At 39.3% G+C, this 20,758-nt stretch overlaps 1 protein-coding gene across 1 annotated transcript in view; it reads right to left on the reverse strand.

Annotated features, from left to right (window-relative positions):
- Nucleotides 1-20,355, reverse strand: part of SIPA1L1 (signal induced proliferation associated 1 like 1) — a 200,891-nt gene extending 180,536 nt beyond the window's left edge. The window contains exons 1-2 of the mRNA XM_056492556.1: nt 20,262-20,355; nt 19,704-19,922 (exon numbers count right to left, since the gene is read on the reverse strand). The gene's annotated coding sequence lies outside the window, so the exon portion shown is untranslated. The remainder of the gene's footprint in view (nt 1-19,703; nt 19,923-20,261) is intronic.
- Nucleotides 20,356-20,758: the final 403 nt, after the last annotated feature.

Below are 20,758 nucleotides of genomic sequence, written 5' to 3' on the forward strand. Positions count from 1 at the left end.
AACTTCAGCTCTTTTCCCTCAACATTGTTCTGCCACCATATCTCAATATTGTGGAAAGCACTTTGTGTATGCCATTTTTCAGGTTTAACTGCTCAAAATAATGGTATTTTGCCTTATAATGAAACAGGGACAGATTGATTGTCTCTGTCCTTCATAACTTCTTCTGTTTTTTCAATTTATGTAGCAAGAAGTGGCATGTTCTGCTTCACAGCAGCCAGATACCCACAAGAGTTTTATGCAAGATAAGGCTTACCTTGCTCATCAATTCCTTTAGATAACTGCTCTAAAAAGTTCACAAAAATATTCAGATTTTTATTTCTGTCAGAATCAACATCTGTTCAAGTCCAAAAAGTAACTGCCACCTAAAATGCATCTAAAGCAGATCTGATGGCAACAGCGTCATGACAGAGAAACATGCAACAAAAAAAAAATCCCCTTTTCCCTCCAAAATAAGCACTCTAAACTCACTCTCTTCTTTTGTAAAAACCTTACCAAGCAAAAATTTAGTTACACTTGCAGTCATACAAGCAATTCACAGAGCAAACTGATAAACTGAGTAAGACTACATGGCAAGTTCAATTATAGATGCACCATATGCCTCCATCATCCGCTAGGTACACAAAAGAATCAATTTGTGCAATTTGTTCAAAACACAAAAAGCCCTTTTGGCAAGATCACCCCTCAGCAGAACCAACAGTTTGAAGACTTGACTGCTGTGAGCATCACTCATTCACTCCACACTGTAGCAGAGCACTTTAAACAAGCACACGAGTTGCATGGCTCCGCTACAGGAACAGATCCATGAAGAACATCAGGGAAATTGTCAGATGAATATGTTTATCAGAAGAAATAACCAGTGAGTTTTGTTTGGTGGGGATTTTTTTTTCTAATTAACCTTCCTCAGATACCTAAGGTGACCTTTACCAAGGCCTCTCAGCAGGGTCTAGCAGCAGGTCTGGATGTACAGAGTTACTTCTAAGTTTTGTAACTCAGTTCTCAATTTACCTCTGACTTTACACAGAGGCCAGAGCTGAAATTAATAAATTCTAAAAATGAAGTATTTATGTCCCAGCAAATGTAACATCAAGAAGATTCTTACATACACCTTCACTGAAAGACATTATCACAATAAGATACAAAAAAATGAAAACATTAGTAACATTCGCTATCAGCCTCAATATAAAAATACAGAAATCTGATTTTACCCTAAACATATATTCCAGCACTTCTTTTTGTAATCCAGAGTTAAGGGCTATCTTTCATGGTAGACATGGTGATCAGTAGAGTCACACTAAAAACGAGTATGCCTAGTCAGCACCACTTTTTCCTTGTAAAGACACTCAACCAGAACATAACCTGGTACAGGTTCAATAGCAGTACACCTCTTCTGCCCATTTTCTCTCCTCTTCCAGTGGTCATTAGCCAGTAGCTCAGCTAATTACTGTTTGATCTACTACTTAGTGTTGCTGCAATTATGCAAAGTGAAGTTTAGCTTTTAAGAACAGTCTCCATTTTATCTACTAAAACACATGAAAACAAAGACTAATCAAGCAAGTACTCTACCATTTATTCTCCCACCAGCGAAAAGGAAAGGCTTCTCAAAAATATGAAGCTTGTTAATTGGAGCAATTCTTCAACAACTTTTTAAAAGCATCAGCTGGGGGGGAATGAATAAATAAATAAATAGAAGTCAGCAATGCTGAGTACCTGACCACCAGGCATTCATTTGCCTTTGCAAAGTATTAATGCCCCACCAGTACACAAATTATTCTGTTTGCTCAAGTAAATTTAGATCAGTCTGATGAAGCCACAAGCAATCACGAATACAAATTTATGAACAAGTGTAAGAAGCTTGAAACACAGGCACCCCTTACAGTTTTATGCATGATGTAGAGGGAAGGCATTCAGTACAACCCAAGCTAGTGCAGTACTTTCTGTGAAGGCCATGACCACCTGGGAGTCCCTCTTCTCCCAGCACTGCACATCATGTCAGAGCAAGATACACTGCACCTTCTACAAACACATCAGCACGGGAAGAGCAGCACCACCACTCTGTATGACTGGTAAGATAGGAAAGGTCTTTTACCAGGCATTTCTCTTTCTTTCCTGTCAGCTTTTTGGGAAACAGAGTGGTGTTTTATGAGGCTTTTTTTAAAGGTGTGGAAATCAAAAACTAAACCATATTTATATGCAATAGGTTATTTCTTTGATTTCACCAATTGGTAAGACAGGGACTAACAAAAAAAAATGGACAGCATTCACCTTGGCCACAGCTGCTTTAAAGCAGGTTCACCTTCGATAATTAAACTCACATTTGGTATATACTGAAAGCCAAGTATAACCAGCAAGGTCTTCAGAGTCAACCTTCTCAGCAAAAGCCAAAATGAGCCATTAACTCTCACATTCCAGTCATGACATACTCTAAATGTTTATCTGGTGTAGATCATTGTCTTAGAAGAAAATGATGACAGAAAGCAGTTTTAGAATAATTCCCCCGCACAGGCAAACCTCCCTCTCCAACTAAAGACTGCCTTAGGCTACAAATCAAAATTTCCAGCCGTATTTCTGCCACTGAAAAAATACACTTTTTAATGGAGGAAAAAAAGCTTAATAATGCGCTTTATGGGAAAGAAAAAAATTAATTCAAGTTTAATATATCCAAATTTTCTTCAGCTTATCCATTCTACATGTAATTCCACATACAGAACAGTTCACACAAAGGCAACTCAAGTCTGAAGTAACAATAATTTTATTTCCCTTCCTCTTATTTTTCTTCCCAATTCCTCAGCATTTCTATTTCAAGACTCTTATTTCCAAAACACCAAACAGACTTCCATGCAGAAACAACATCTCTAAGAGTTTCCCTACAATAATCCCCCTGCAAAGCCACCTCTATTTCCCTCAAGGCAGAGACTCTCCACCCTAAAATACAACCTTGCTTTCTCCTGAAGTGTTCACAAATTACACATACACAGCAAAAGTTAAGCTCCTACAAGTCTGGCAAGGTTTAGCTGACCTACTACAAATAATATTTCAACAATAAGGTAGAAAAAGCTGATAAGCACGAACACTGTGAATTTTTTTTTAGAGGTTGTTCTACAAAGAACAAGCTGCAGTTTGGAAAGTCCATGCCTGTGACCACAGAAAGTGAGCTTCAGGTGCATTATGAAATAATTTCATCCTGTACAAGTGATGAAAAATATTAACCTTCGTCATGGAAATAAAACTCTTAGAGGTGGAAAACTTGAGTGAGTTGAATCTCCATGTGACAATCCACATAATTTCATGGCAGATTAAATGAATCATTTAAATAATCCAAGAAGCACAAAGTCATTCAAACAGGCACTGTTTACATTTTTATTGCATCTTTGTCCACTGATCAAATTAACAGAAAAAAGTAACAAGTAGCAAGCTAACAAGAGTGTCTCAATTAGATATAATTATGCCTGATAAATCTTATCCCACGAGGTGTAAGGCAAGACAGCTGTGACAAGCACAGGCTGCAAACTGATTTGTCCTTAAACCTCGAAACACTATGTGCTATCTTATAAATGAAGCAAGTGATCCAACCTGCTGAGATCCATGGCACAAGAGCTGCAGTTGCCAGAAAATACTGTTGTGCAAGTCCCAGCAAGTTTTAGTTAGTCTTCAGCAGAAATCAAAGTTTTATGACTAAGAATATTACCACAGGAGAGGTCTGAACCTAAACCAAGAATCCAGTTTCTGGATGACCTGGACTCTGCACCAAGAGAGCTCTAAGGCAGCTTGCTTCTGCTCTGGCATCATCATGCAGCCTGTTAGACACCACAAGCAATATGATAAAACATACAAGTAGCAAGGGCAAAGCATCTTTTTTCACTGGTCCATGTGAAAGACTGATTTGCATTGGACAAAAATATCTTTACTGTCTTTTCTCTGTTCCCTGCCACTACTTCATTTTCCTACTGTTACTGAGAATGCTCACTTTCATGTCTCTCCATAAGCATTTATTCTGGCATGACTTTTACTGATTTAGACACATTAAATATGGTGCAAAGTACATCCCTGCATGTGGATCAAACAAACTGTAATTCATAAACTAGAAGCTGACACCAAAAATAAAGAAGGCAGAAAAGTACTTTTTCACTCCAAGTCAGACAACCACTACAGTTTGCTTGATGCCTAGCTTGAAGAAATACAATATAACATGCCACACAAGGCAAAATGCATCAATAGGATAACTAAACTGATATCCAACTACTACCAGTTCAATTTAGACAGAAAAAAGCTTCGAAGATAAATTAATTTATTTATTATCTGCAGCTACATGAAACAAGCTGGCTATGAATTAGAAAGTCTACTTCAAGCTATACAATGTAAAAAACTCTGAAAACAGTAATATAGTAAAACATTATTCAATTCAAGGCTCCTCATGCATCTAAAAATAAAAATAGACATTTCTGAAAACGTACAATCTCAAGTCCTAGATAAGAGCAAGTTAAAAATATCTGCCTTGAAGTGTTTGTTGGTGCACTGTCTAAACCCAGAAGTGACATTGACTTTTACTCAGCACTAGCGAGATCCCAGCTAAATGAGCATGTTCAGTTTTAGCCTGCCCAGTGTAACAAAGAGGGGCTAAAGAAAGTTCATCAGAAACCATAAAGCCATTTGGTGGCTGAAGTACACAAGGAACAGGGACAGGCTGAGATACCTGCACTTGTTACTCTGGAGAAGACTTGGGGGGATCATCTTGTTTTCTGCACCTACATAAAGGGAGATTACAGTGAAGACTAAGTTAAAGTCACTATCACTGTAAGTTACTGAAATTCAATAATCAGGGCAAGGAAAGATTCCTCTGTAGCAAAAGGTGTAAGACACTTTTGTGGCACATGAAACACTAAAAGAAATATCCCTTCCTCTTTCATAACATTATCGATAAACACTACTATTGGGGGGAAAAAATAAAAACCAGAAACATTTAAATGGAATCTCTACTAAATTAATAAGAAAATTTTAAAACCTGCCATAGTTTAAAACAAAAATCAAACACCTTAAGCCATGTCCTTAACACATATTTTGCCAAAAACCTCCCAACATTATCACAGTTGAATCTCTTCACCCTGCACTCCTGGACACCGTAGATTCAGACATATTCTGCAGCACCCAAGACACTACTTATGAAACTCAGCATCTCCTATTCTGTAGAAAATAGACCTCAGATCTTTTGTTAATTTTTAGTTTTAAAGAAATACACTTAGCCACAAAAAAAATGTCAAAAGACTTTAAAAGAGCCCCATTCATGTCTTGAAACATAAAGAACAGCTCATAATAAAATCAGATCAAATACTGAGAACTGGAACATGTAAATGTCTTCAGAAGGAGATTCAATGTCCAAGCAACATCTAATAGGACACATTCAAATAGAACATTTATGATCCCATTAAAATCTTTTATTCTAATGGCCCCTTCTTTTCTTTAGCATTCTTCAGATAAAAAGATTTGTGGTTTCATATCTATCAAAAGGATTAAAGAGAATTCAAGACAGAATCTGCTTCACTAAGACTGAATTTTTTCTCTTTTACAAAATTAGAAATGGGCTTTGGGTTTGGCATAACACTAAGAATGGATGATGAACAAAAAGATAAATACAATGATGATCAGTTTATCATGTCTGAAAGCATCCATTCAGAACTTCACACAACACTGGTTGCACAATGCATGCCAAGACCAGCCCTTCTATAACCATTCAAACACTGAATAAAACCAGTTATTTGTTAGATACAAAAAAAGTTGAAAAGGACTCTTTCTCAAATATTTGTAAAGATAAAGTTGTCAGGAAGTTACAGGAAATGAAATACTGGTTTCACAAGAATTTACAGCAAATCTCTGCACTATCACATCACCAAACATGACAAATTTGGTCCAAATGAGATTCAGGCATATGCTCAAACTTTATCAAGTGTGGCATAACATGATGCCAAACCAGTATCAGTCATAGGGAAGCTGATGAGATCTAATTCAGTATAAAATAATAGTGAACTAAAGAATGAATGTGCAACACAAATAAGTCATGCTGCTAGCTGGTAAGAATTTTGATTTTATTTAAGCCAACAGAATTTAAGAGAGTGATACTTTACATATGACCACTGTATTTTTGACCCAACACTGTGAGTCCTCAAGTCCTGCTTCTAGCATCACTGAACCAGTGTTCTAACTTTGTAACCTTGAATTTGGATATATATCATTACATACTCTTCACACCAACTTACATGGCTTTGTGTGCTATTGCTCTTTCCTCCTTTTACTTAGAAGGAACTTACATGCATTTTGCATTGCAGCACTTCTTCAACCCAGTGTTGATTTATGCTGAATGCCTGAAAAAGGATCAGGCTGACAGATACTGTCACTCAAACTGCAAAACCATTACGGCATTCCCAAAAAGTTACCCTAGAAGATCTGTGAATCACCATCATATAGTGTTAGGCCATGCAAACAGTCAGTGCAAATGAAGAAACAAGTATTCTCCTCAACTCTAAAAGGAAAGAGGGATCCAAGGTTTCTAATCTCAGGAGCAACAGAATGGAAGCAAGAGCTCACTGAGCCCAGACTGCACATTGTACAGCAGCTACTGAGATACAAGAGGCAGAAAGAAGAGCCTGGCTCCATTACTGCTCCCCACAGTGCCACTGTCCCAGACAACCAAAGTCAATATACAACTTATTCAAAGATCTCCCCTTCTGAGAAGGATATAAGCACTCAGTTTTGTATCTCTACAACAGGTTGCAATGTGAGATTTCTCCTATCTTCTAATCAATCCCAAGTTGAAAAATAAGTCATTACAAATTCTGCTTTACCTGCAGCCTAACTGTCCAACAATCAAAAGCACTACAAGTATATAAGATTCAATCTTTGTAAGTCAGGATGTCCTTTTTGGATCCTGTCTCATACCACTTGTCCACTGACACTCAAAACAATTAGCTTCTGCATCCCTTGTCTAGATACAAAATGAACCTGCTTAACTTATTAATAGAACAGAAAAAAAAATATATATATAAAATAAAATAAAATAAATAAATAAAAAACGAAGGAAGAAAAATGCTTAAGTTTTGGTCAGACAAGCAAAGGCAAGAATAAAACCATCTTTCAAACTCATCACACCACCTCTTCAACTAAGCCTTACAAGGCACTTGCCCGTAAAGCAGAGGCAGTCAGAAGGAAGTCAAAAGTGTCTGGTAAGAGTGAATTGGGAGAACAGTGGAAGGGCAGCATCTAGTTCATGTTTGTCCTCCTCTGACATTCACAGAATTTAGCAGGGTGAGCCTTAAAACACTTATGCATCTCTGCAGCATAATGAAGAGATTCTTCTTGAAGAAAGGTAATATGAAAAAGCTCTTGGTAACCAGTATTTCAATTTTCAACAGTAACACTGGAGGGGGGTGGTATTTCAAAATACTCCAGAGGGAAAAAGGCATTTCCCTGGTACAAAGTGATTTCCTCTACCAAAAAAACCACAAAAGCTGCTCACACAGCAGTAGTGCTAACCATACTAGAGAGAAAGAAAGACATCTCATAAGACATTTAGCTACAGAAACTATTGAGCAACCAGATACCACAGATACCACTACAGGCTCCTACTACATTTTATCTTCTGCACGTTTTCCGGAAGGAGGACTTGACAGAAATCTATACAGAACAAGCAATTACATGAACTAACAAGGTCTTGGTACCTTCAAATCTCTCTCAGATTTGATATATAAAAACACACACACTGCAGATGAAGTTCCTCCCATGTAATTGCATTCATCATACAGCTTCTCTGGCAGCTTAGAACATTACTGCATGTGCTACAGCTCTCACTACTGCTGGGACGCAATCTCACCCACTTGCTAGTCTGCTTTTACAAGACCTGTTGGACACTTTTAGGCACACAAGGGGCTAAACCAAAACCTAGAAAATTCAAGATATTTAGGAAGTTGGGGAGAAGAAAGAAGCATTAAGGAATAAAACGAACTGGAAGGAACACACAGAACAAACCACCCCAGCTGGTTTCCATAGTAAACCCAAAACTTTGGGGGCAATCTTGCCTCAAAGCCGTTATGGGAAATGGAGAACACAGCAACTGCAATGTCAGCAGTGACTGCCATGCAGCACAGATACCCAAGCTAGTGCTGAGCTGAAGAGCACTATCCATGCATTTGCTAGAACTAGACAAAAACTAAAATGGAAAAACTGCAAGTGGCAATGTGAGGCATGTTGGCTGACTCTCACAGGGTGCAGTGTCAGCTAAGACACTCTCTGAAGTACAGCCAGGCAGTACTTCACACAACTTCTGAATACAACTCTTTCTGAAGATGTCTTGAAAGCCTACACCAGATATTAATCCAGATTTAAAGGAATACTTTAAAATACATTTTAATGGCCTTAGATTTGACAATTTCTATGCATTTGCATGCATTCTGTTTGATTCCTTCTGCAGTTTTGCAGACCTTCTTATTCTCTATTATTGCTACAGGTCAAGATACACAAGAGCTCACTTAAAACAGTTATCTAGCAGGCAATTAAAATCCAAGGTAATCTATTCCAGAATTACTCTAATTTGCAGCATGCCAGGTACTATGCTGGTGCCACTGATCTTCTGACCTCGGAACTAAAACTGCTGGACTAATGCCAGAAGCAGGATGGTAAAAGCCACGTTAGCCCAGCACTGTCCCTAGGCATGAAGAGGAAGGCTGTTTGCTCACATGCAGTGCTACTACTGCTATTAAATGCTCTACATGTGCAAACTCAGCAGAGCGTTACACTGTGCCATGCAGGCACTGAGAGCTAAAGCTATAATAATAAATAAAACAAATCCAAGGCAAAGGTCTGAGCATTAATCCATAACTGTCATGGTTTTGTTCAAGCTTACTAAGGGGCCATTGATGCACATGAGATCCCATGAGGCCAGGGACTGTTCCCAGCAAACAGCAGGAGTTTGAGCTGAGCAGAGCCACTCTCAGGAGCAAAAAGCAGGCTGCAGACAAGTGCAGATGTAGTCCCTGCCTTCCTCTGAGCTGGCTCAAGCACAGCTTTACAGCTAGTTATAAATATATTTGTCCATAGCAGTTTGAAGTCTGAAGCCCAAGGCAGCTTCTGCTCTAAACACTACCAGAGATTTCTCATGTGTTTGTTAAGACACCTTGCTCAAAGGCACCTGCATTTCCTTACTTCAAAGTCAATGAGGTAAACTAACAAACGAATACACACCACTGATATTACAGTAATGTCACATCAAAATAAAATCTATTTAGTGCCCATAAATAAATAGAGTGCATACAATGCAGAGCAGCATCACAACCATGCAACTATGCTGCACCACATTAGTCATCTAGATTATTCTGTATTTTGCCTAAGATGTCCAGTTAGGGCTTTGGCCCTTTCCAGTCCATGAAAACACAGACACGAATACAAAATACTTATCTATTGTCAATATTGTCATTATCCTGCTTGATTAATTTCCCTTTTATTTTAAATCAAGACAGGCAGTCTAAAACTAAGTAAGGAGGAGGAGTAAGATATAAAGAAATCAAACTTCATCCCAAAAGTAATTGCTTCTGCCACTAGTAGAAACCATCTACAAAACCTTCCCCACAAAAATCCCTTCTTTCCTAGATGGAAAAAAGGAGATCAGATGATATTAACCTTACCAGAAGCAACAGCTTGCTCCTCACATGTAATCACAAGACTGCACAAATCATTTGCATTCACAAGACAAGCAAAGGCCCTGAGAAGAGAGTCTGGTCAAAGCTGTATATGGCTATTAAACCAGTCCCTCCCCTTGCATCCAAGTCTCTGATTGTCCAGTGTCTCAGAAGAGGTGACTGAGACCAGATGATCCATTCCCAAGGGACAGCTACATGCTGTAAGCTCTTCTCTGTTATCTTTCTGGTGGGGCAGAGTCAAGCAACTTTTTGGTACAACCATTCAGTGAGATAATAACAATAGCTCAATTTCAGAAGTAGCTTCATTAACACTGTATACATTCATCTTAATGACATTCAACACTAATTAACATAATTATAAAGTGAACAGCAGTGGCACTTCAACAGTATCCTAAGTCATTGGTTCAAGATTTTGAACACAGGGATAATAAAACACACTGACTTGCAACATAGGGTGCAGCACCTAACCTGCTTGAAGCTGCAATGTATTTCAAGAGCTTTTGGCATCTCGGCTAAGTACTAAGGTGATAACAAAGAGAGGTTACAGCAAACAAGATAGCTACTGCTATTGACATTTTTAAACCAACAGAACAGTCACTCAGCACTAACACTAGATTCAAAACAAAAAAACCACCACCACCACAGAAAGAATTTTTTCTACCTGGCAAAACAGCTTTGAACATCTGACACAAAGAGGTGTTTGTACTTCCTCCATCAGCAACAGGAAAACACTGTAATGCAGAAACCAGCCACTATTAAGGGGTATTTTGCATTATACTACATACACCATTACTTCATTTCCAAAAGTACTATTAAACACTAATAATTAATTACTTACTTGCAAGCACATAAAACCCACTACTGCTGCAGAGCAGTTTTTATTGCAACATGTAAAATGCCACTGAAATAGACAGCACTGTTTCACGCATCCTCTTCTTTCCCCATGTAAAAATGTGAACACGAAAAACCACACAAACAATGTTTATAAAATCCTCATGTTACTTCTCTGTTACAAGGAATAAAGTTCTAATCTGTAGCTAAGTTACAAAAAAGTATTAATTTAGGTCTGTTTTCTGACAGCACCTGGGGAAAAAAAGATAAACATTTTGGAGGAAAGCATGATCCAAACTTAAAAAACTAGGCAGAATTTTAAGCATTAAGCTTCCTTTTTATTGAGTTGTGCTGATTCTTCTTCTATCTTACTTCAAACAGATCTTCAACTCTCCTCTCACTTTTAAAGCTAGAAAATGAGACATCTCTGGGCCCTTCTTTTATAAATTGTAACACTCAGGAAAAAAGGAAGAAGGGAGAAGCAGAAACAGATTCTATCATTCACTTGTTCATATAGTTTTAGCTACAATATTTAAACACAAGTCAAAAATTTGCTTTCATCAGTACTGTGCTCTATCAAAAAGCATTAGCCATGCTAACTCTGGATGTTTCTGGATTGTTTTTACCCTCTCCAGCATCCCTGAGGTTCACAACACTACCTTCCAATATGTTCCAAACAAGGCAGCGATCAAAGCATTACTTGATTTTAAATGTGTCCACTAGCTCTACATTTGACCAATTACTTCAAGTTTGACCCTTGTTAATTCTAAATACTTCTTCCTATTACTCATAACTGAAAGATTAAATGAGGAATTTATCTAAGAATTCCTTCAACTGCTCCTTAACTTTAATAATTGTATCAGTTTGTGAGATCTTTCTATTTAGCCCTAAGTCACTTAAGGCCCTGCTTCAAAAACATAAAGACACCTGTCACCTTAAGTCAGACTGCACCACACTTGGGAATATTTGATGACTACTATTAATTGCTTTGTAGGTTTTTTTAAGCAAAGTGCAGGCTTACAAGAAACAAGGAACAGTTAAGATCTCTTCCCTCACCCAGTATTTCAGGCTTTTTTTATCTCTGGGCACTCTGTGCTTCTACAAGAGGAAATGTTTACCTTGCCTATAATTATTTTTCATGTAGCCAGCTCCACACAACTGCAATTAAATGAATTAAAATGACTGCTTCCCCCTGCCTCCATTTTCAGGACTGATGCATTCTATGTTTCAGTTAAAAAGCACATTCACAATATGTGCCCTCTTGCCCTTGGCAGGCAAAAAGTTGTTGACAGTTTGAGGCAAGTCATTACATTTAACATGCACAAACAAAAAGATACTTCAACAATGCAAGAATGGAAAACCTCAATTCAGTTGCTCAGGTATGTAAAGTACCAACTTATATACTTAAAAAATACATATAATGATGTCAACATCAGTAGATAATTACTAACTTCTGTTAAAATAACAACGATGAGCACCCTTGCAAGATTTAATAACTGCTCATTATCACACCTTTGTTTTACAGGAGATGTGCTTTAAATTACCAACAAATTTGAAAGTCTTTACTGCATCAACACTACATATACAAGTGATTAAATCTAGAATACACAGTACATTATTACATGTTCACACCCAATCCCAAAACTGTTGTCTGGAGACAGAATAATCTGTCCCTGTTCTCAAATGTTATCTAGTGTATTAATTAACCTTAAAAATTTCCAGCTGAAAATAAAAGTACAATAGTACAGGATTAAAAAAAGTCCTGATGATTTCAGCACATGATAAAAAACCCTGCAGATCTTCTGGCTTTACCTAGATAGGGAGACAATTGTACAATAAGGCAAGAATTAACTTAAGGCTCTCAAATTATTTCACAGTGCATATCTCACAGTTTAAACAGCAAAGTGGAAGTGTTTGTGGCAGGTAGTTCTCCAGATTACCACAAACACTCATGTACAGGCAAACCCTAAAAAAAAAACAGATCTTACTTTTTTAAAAAAGCCTTTCAATTTGAAACAGATAATGTTTTAAGCTTATATCAACATTTTCTTTTGTTTATATTAAGAGAGGCATCCTAGCAAATATTCTCCCACCACCTCTGTATGGCAATACAACAAACAGCACTAGATCTGGGAATTCCCAGAGCTATGTCAAGTACGAGTCAATGACTGCCCTGCTGGACAATGCAAAAGTCAAGGAGCGGGAGGGAGGTTAAACAAAACTTGAACTGACTTTTGCCAATACTTCCCTCTACAAAGACTGCAAAAGAAGGGAAAGTGTCATGGAAAAAAAACATCCAAGGAAAGTATAAACTATGTTAAAAGCTTTTACAGAAGTATCTTCTTTTCTCCTCACTTCTGAATGTTTTCTCCAGCAAAAGCTATGGGAAAGCTATGGTTTGCTCTTTCTTCCAGCTGCTGTATGATCAATACAGTGCAGTCTATTGAACTATTTTATTCTGATTCATACAAGATGTTAAATACATTTGGAAAGTAGATAATCAGTGCGAGTATCACATCATTCATGAAGATATATTTATTTTCAAGGCATGAAAATGCTAAACCATAACTTTCCTCTGCACAATTATGCAGTTCTTCAGCATGGACTGAAAAGATAAAATCCTATTTCAGCCCTTACAATTTGAAAAGAAACCACTCCCAGAAATCTCAACTGCATCCAGCAGAAGGAGGGAAGGCCCTCTAGGATTTATCTGTTGAGGTCTAATATTGTCTTCTATTTGACATATGCAAAAATACTCCAAAAATAGTATCAGACATTTTAGCTCTTAAAAATTTAAAAAAAAAAAAAAAAAAAACAAAAAAAAAACCAGATTGGTAATTCAGAAAGTGAGGAGAGAAGCCTTGTCTACAAAAACAGATCTTTAAACAATTCAGAGGTAAGAACTGTAATGACTTTTACACAGCACTAACACATTTAAGCCTGCAGTCATCACTCATTGTCTTTAATTTTTAAATATGCAGACAAAGTTGTTACACTTCAAAAATGCAACAAAGAAAAAAATAAAGTCTGATCTTTGCCACAGTTTCTTCAGCAAGAGCAAATTTGTCCCTGCCAAAAGGCAAATGTTCAAGATGTGTATGTTTCTGCTTCCACGAGTCTCTTGAGAGAAAATGAGTAAGTACACACAGAACCCACTGCCCAACTGCCTGCCTGGATAAAGGAAAGGGGCTTTCCTGTCACAGGTTTGCAACCTGAGAGCCACCAGCAGGGGTGCTGCTACCCCTGCAAGAGACAAGAAATGGGCTGGACACCAAAGGAAAAGTGTGTCACATTAGTTTAAAAAAAATAAAAATAAGGTTACTGTAAGGATGGTTTCCCTTTTTGAAGTTGTTTAAGCTGTACCTACAATAGCATTTCCAACACCAATGCCCTTTAAGGAGCCCTCCAGCTATCCCCAACTAGAAGCCTGCAGAGCCCACAGAGGATTAACCCCAGGGACCAAGCTCCACTGGAGCAGGGCTGGCTGCCACATTGCTCCCAGTGGCTCACGACTTTGTCCCATCAAGCTTTAAAAGTCTCCAGTGATGGATCATCAGCAGTCACTCTGGTGTGGTCTGTTAAATGCTTTGTCACTCTCTGAAAGATTTATTTTAATTTCTATAGGGTTTCTGGTGTGCATAAACTGGAATTCTAGAGGAAACTAAGCTAAAAATCCCTGCCCAGAAGTCCACCAAATGTGACCCAACCCTTAATGGCCACAGAGGTCCAATCCAGCAAACCAAATCTGTGTTTGGAACATCCAATTCAGGAGACCAGACAATATTATCTCTGAAGTAAAACTATACTCAAATACAACATGTTATGAACTGGGAGACTTGAAGCCCCCACCTTCTGCCAGAGACCCATGTCTACTCTGCCAAATCATTTGCTATAGTAAGACCAATTGACAAAACCATAAATATAAACAGCAATTTTGAAATCAAATTAAAGTACTCTTTGAAACAAAAAGAAGAAAAAAAAAAAAAAAAAAGCCAGAATATAACCTCTCCCATAAACACCAATCATCATATATCTGCACCAAATACTTCCAATGACCATGTGAATTTTGAGTGAGCAAGTAAGACCAGTACCTTATAATAAAAACAAAACAAAAAAAACTGCAATCATTTGAAAAAGTTCCAATAACAATGTAAAAATGTTCTTGGGGTTAAGCTGTGGTGCTTAGTTGCTGGCTGGGGTTAAACCACAACAGTAACCTTTGGTCAAATATACGAATGCTTGTATTAAAAGTATGAGCACCAACAAGAAAACCCAAGAGATGTATCAAAGCTGCTGATGTGAACAACCGGCATACAGAAAGTTCTGCCACCACAGCAATAGTTTTACAGATATTATCTGCCACTCTTAAAAAAAAGTTCTGTATTAATCCTATTTCACATCAGCATACAATAAGCCTGTCATTACTTATTCAGAAGTCAAAAGACAATTGATTTAGCTGATGGTGCTGTAAAACGCATCATGACTCGAAAAGTCAGAGAACAGAACCATGCTACAAAAGCAGCCCTTGGCACCTCCTGGGACCCCATCACCCACTGCACAGACAAGGCAGCAAGGCAGGCTACAGAGTAAAGGAAGATGCTTGGCAATTTCCCCCACCCAGAAAAGTAAACCCTAAAATCCATAAAATAATCCAGCCAAGTACATTAAACATAACTAGGTCTCAGAGGCTGACCTAACAGGCAACTTTTATCCAAGTTATTCTCAACTTCTGACCTATACCTCCTAGCAACATGGAAGAGGAATTTGTTTCCTGATGATTTTGGCTAGTTTAGGTTTTTTAATCCACTATAACATCACCAGTCAGGGAAAAAAAGATATATTTTAGGGTTAACTGAAGAAGCAGTCACTAAATTGAAAGTCCATGTTAAAGCACAAGTTCAAAGTCAACACATATCACAGCTGCAGTAATAAAGTCAGAACCAGTCTCTCTGAGGTTTATGTGAGTATTTTGAGGTACAAATCCTGTTACCTCAAAAGGTAAATAAACAACACAAAACTTAAACAACTCCAAAAGCTATTTGAGCACTGAAGGTAAAACCATATGGATTAAAGAAGAACAATCCAACTTTAAACCAGCTATATGATACATGCCAGTAGCTTCTCTAAGTTTTAAAAACCTATAAAATAAAACTTGGTCTTCAAAAATCATTCTACTAATCTCTACAATCTACCTGAAGAAAGCATTCTTCCCATTCTACAGAGCCTAAGACCAAAAGTAAATGAGTATTAAAACATCAACAAAAAATTCAAAGTACCTCTCAGGCCTAGGCATGAACCACTAGTCCAAGTAACAACTCTTCCTTCACTGTGATACACTTCTAGAAAAGTTGTTCTACACAGCCATGCATTTTGCAGGCACTGGATTTCTCTTGAGAAGAGACATCCATCCACTATGCAGAGAACAAGAGCTATGACTACTGCACTGCAGCAGCCAGCACAAACTGAAACAGTAGGAAGACACAGCTTTGCAGGACTCCACTCACAGACTCACACCCTTGAAAGAAACAGGACGAATACTTGGTCAGCAATCATACAATTCAACAGCTATCAAGATCATGAAAAGTGTTCTGTCTCTGCATTCAAAAGAAGTGCTCTTTAAAACAGGCTTCCAGAAAGAAAACAAAGGCATGTAAATGCTTAGCCTCACTTAACACAAAAGACATGTGGCAGACTCTAAACCAAATACCTCACCCAGTAAACTGTGCCACAGAATTCAGTATTAAAGAGACTGAGATAATGACATAATTTAGCTTTACATACAAAAAAAAAAAAAGACATCTAAAATCATTTTATCTGCTAATTCATATTCAAAAACACAGTTAAGAAAAACAAACAGTCTCTGCAACTCCTAACGGGTTTCCCAAAGTTCAGAGTGCAAAACTAATATCAAAGCTAACACCAAAACTGCTACAGACTGCGTTAGTCTTGTGCTGCCAGCTGCATAAGAATGAAAAATCAAAAATTATAGTCATTCAGCCTCACCAATGACCATAATCTCTAAGTTTACAATCAAACCTTAGGTTCATCATTGCTTGTAAAGCTGCACCCCCAAAAAATATTGATTGCCTTTCATTAGAGAATATGTCAAGTCTCACCAAGCCATCAAATCCCCCTCCAGCTTGAGTGTCCTCATTCAAATATTACACCGAACTCCTGTGAAATATAAAGCTTAAGACTATTTAAAAGCTGCAATTTAGAGAGATATACTTGAAATCAAGTCACTGAAGTCAAATCTCCCTGAAACATAAAATACAGAACAACATAACTTTTTTCACTCACAGAAAGATACTGAACATATGATTAATTTTACATGCCAAATCAACAAAACCCTTACCTAGCAGTTCTTAAAATTGTGTTTGCACTGATAAAAGAAATAACTGCACTTACCATTGCAGTATTCCAGTCATAACTTATTAAAAAGTATAACAAATAGCTTTCAGAATAAATGAATAAAATAAAAATCTAAAATACAGATAAAGAAGCAAAACAGAGCAAAGATACAAAAAAGTTAGGATAATTCAATCATGTCTTATTGAATTTTTAAATATTTAAATTAAAGAGCTGGGGAGAAATAAAAGCAATCTGCCTGACACCAAGGAAACAATAGATCAAAACTGTTTGCCAAACAGCCAACACTTAGGGTCAACGAGAATAAATTTCAACCTGTGAAAATGTCAGCATTAGGGAAACCAACTTGTGTGACCGAAATTGTGATGATGGCAGAAGCTTTGCTTCTTTACCCCAGTAGGGCATCCAGGATTTCTAACCAGTAGCAGTAAGAACTCAATAGCTTGCAGCAACCCCCTTGCTGAAGGGATTAAACTACTGATATGGAGAAAACTGTTCCTTTTTCTTCTCTACAATAGACATACTACAGAACAAAACAGAGGAATAGAAAAGAAATTCAACTGGGCCTCAACCCATTCTCTTACTGGACTACCTCACACCTTCCCAATGTATTTCTAAAATTATGACCTTACTCAAGTGCAAAATAACCAGTTGGAATATTCTGTGTTCTTAAGTTTTGTTCTCCTATCTTAGAACTACAAAATGCCCCCATAGCAGCAAGTCTAATAGTTCTGAAACAGACATTTTAAAGGATATATTTGAGACAGATTTATAAAACTGAGAAGACAGTAAGAGCTACACAAGAACAAAATGCTCCCAAAGTGCCAGCAGAATGCTTATAAGTATGATGAAAAAAAAAAAGAACTCCTTGAAAAGCTCCAAAAGGCAGAATAGGCCACATTTGAACATAGTTTTTAAAACAACAGCTATCCAAAAATTAATCCCAAACTTTAAAATAGCATTTCAGAAAAATATGAGAGGGATAAAAAAGAGCTCCTCAAGCCTAGAACCAGTGATGCACAACTGAATTACAATAATACCTTTCATTATAGAAAAAACAGATCATGAATTGAATGTCCCCATATTAAGTCCTCACTCCAGGCTGCAGCTCCACCCTTTCACAGTCTGTGTCAATGCCTACCTCTACACCTGCTAGCCTTTTTCATCAAGCAAATTTTTGCAGCCCTACAATAGTCAGAGCTGACATTCCATTTTGCTTCTGACTTCATAATCTAAGAGGTTTTATGAACCACAACTGAAAGCTAAGTATGCCTATCCCAAACAGCAATGATGAAACTAAGCATTTTATTAGCATCAGTAATACCTTCTTAATGCAATGTTGAGCAACTAAGTGCACATCCTTTAATCAACTGGCCATAAATAAACACTTAAAATGGTGAAAAAAATCTTCTGTCCCTAGCTTCTTATCATCAAAATGAGACATAATATACACACAAAAACATTCAATCAAGAAAATTCTCTTTTTTAGCTTTACCTAAATAGAACCTATGGAGTTGTTATTTGGAAAAAAAAAAAAAAACAAACAAAAAAAACTACTGTGAAGTTCCCACACTGTTTGCACATTAATAAATGGTACGGCATCTGATGGCCTAAGGCATAAAAGCCTTGACATTGAAACACAACTCAGATCTCTATGATTACAACTGCCACAAACTTCTACCTTAATACTTTCACATGTCTCTCCCACCACTTCAGCTGAAGGGGAATGGAGTCTAGCTCAGCAATACATTTCAAATAAATAACAACCAAATTCTCCACCTGAGAGCACAGATACTTGCTACCCAGCTAGTACTTGCAGCAAAAACTCTTTTCCCTTTTCCAAAACTGGTTTATGCCTTAATTTAAAGGAAACAAGTGCTTAATTCCCATAGTTAAAAAAGAAATAAAAACGATCAATCAAAATCCCATCATGAAAGGGCTGCTTTCTAAAGAAAACACCAATCTTGGTCCATCCATACAGATCTGGAACATAATGAAATCTGACACCTTTACTCTGAAGACAAATTTGCATTGTATTATCAACTAGGGCTCCGTGCTTACAGATGCACTTCATTCAGCACGCAGTAACTGGTTCATTAAAGCAGCATCACTCAAATTTTTTAAAGCGATTTTGCAGGCAAAATCCTTAAACACGATTTGGTAAGCTGTATTATTTTTTTAAAAAAGCCTCTGTTTTATTTTACGGGTTAAAACGTGCCTTCTCAATCTAAAACATACAGATGTTGTGGCCAAGGTTATACAAGGAGATCTTCATTAAGTTGAGCAATTCCCATTTTGTGTCGCTGCTCTACCAGATATGAATGAGTGCATTCCTCATTACACGAACTGAAGCTGCATCACAGCTATCCAATACAAATGATACAGTTATCTTTAAATACAGCATGAGAACGCCAACATAAGGACTTCATGCAATATAAAACAGGGGAAGAGCAAACAAACTCAGCTTTGAAAGATAATCGCCTTCTCATCTACCTTTCCTTGCTTCTCCGCCTCCTCCTTCCCCTTACGATTCAGTTTAAGGCATTCCCTGTTTTCCCACTTTTCCAGACTCCCAGTGAAGAAATCAACCAACCGCAAACATTTTGTTCCTCCACCCCACCTCCTCGTGAGCAGGGCATTCAGAACATCCCCACCGGCACTGCCCCCAAATCACTTAATTGTTATCACTGCTGCGGTCTCAGCACCGGCTCGGAACAAAACCAGTCCCACTACATCCTCGGAGGATATAAAAAGTAAAGAAGTGGTGGGGGGAGGGGGGGAAAGAAAAAAAAGAAAAGAAAAAAAAGCGTAAGTGCAACTTACAGCGGCGAGCAAGAGACAAGTTATCTAGCGAGGCGGGGAGGCGAGCGGCGTGTGCCGCTCCGGGCCGCGGGGAGCGCGAACCCCGCCGCAGGGCGCCCTCGGCGCGGCCGCCTCCGCACGGGCGGGCAGCGCGGGAGCCGCCGCCGCGGAGCGCAGCGGGCCGGGCCGCCGCCGCTCACCGCCGCCTCCGGCCGCTGCTCCCGCTCGGGGCTGCCTTTCCTGCGGAGAAAAGAGACACAAACCCGGAACCTAGCAGCCGGCACGGCTCGCTGCAGGAGGACCCGCGCCCGACCCGCCGCCCCCGGGGCGCTCCGGGCAGGCGCCCCCCGCCCGGCTCTGGGCGCTGAGGCGGGAGGCAGCTCACAAGGCCACTTTCACCCGGACCCCGCTGCCCTCGCCCCGTTAACCCCTGTCGGGCCGGGGGCCGCTACCCTTCCCCCGCACGCACGCCCACCCACCCGCACACCTTCGGCCAGCGGCACGGCGGCTCCCCACGGCAGGAAGGAGGGGGCGCGGCGCGCAGCCCGCCCCGGCTCGACGCTGCCGCTCGCAACTCACCCAACAAAGTTGCTGCGGCGGCTGCCGGCTGGGCTCCGCTCCGCTCGCTGGGCTGGGCTGAGCGCGGCGCTCCCCGCCCGCGCAGCCCGGGATGAGCTCACCCCGCGCCCGCCCCGCCGCGCTCCGCCCGCCGCCGCTCTCGCGAGAGGGGCCGCCCGCAGCCCGCCCGCGCCACGGCGGCGTTCCCATGGCAACAGCCAAGCGCCGGGCCCAGCGGGCGGCTCGGGCCCGCGCCGAGCGCCCTGCCTTGCCATTCACTTCTTACCTCTTGGTGTTTACGTCACTTTCCGGCCTCCCGCAGACCTGTAGGGAGAAGGTCACTGTAGGTGCTAACACAAAGTCAAATCCTACCATACGAACAGTATATCCCGAGCTCTTTTGCTGCCAGTCAAATTAAAATGGATTCTCCCGTAGATACCCATCACAGATAACAAATTAAAGATGTGGGAAGGCACATGTGAAAAAACAGCATACGTCAACATCACCCCTTGCTCTGC

Source organism: Oenanthe melanoleuca, chromosome 5 (genome assembly GCF_029582105.1).
Source record: "Oenanthe melanoleuca isolate GR-GAL-2019-014 chromosome 5, OMel1.0, whole genome shotgun sequence".
NCBI classification, from domain to species: Eukaryota; Metazoa; Chordata; class Aves; order Passeriformes; family Muscicapidae; genus Oenanthe; species Oenanthe melanoleuca.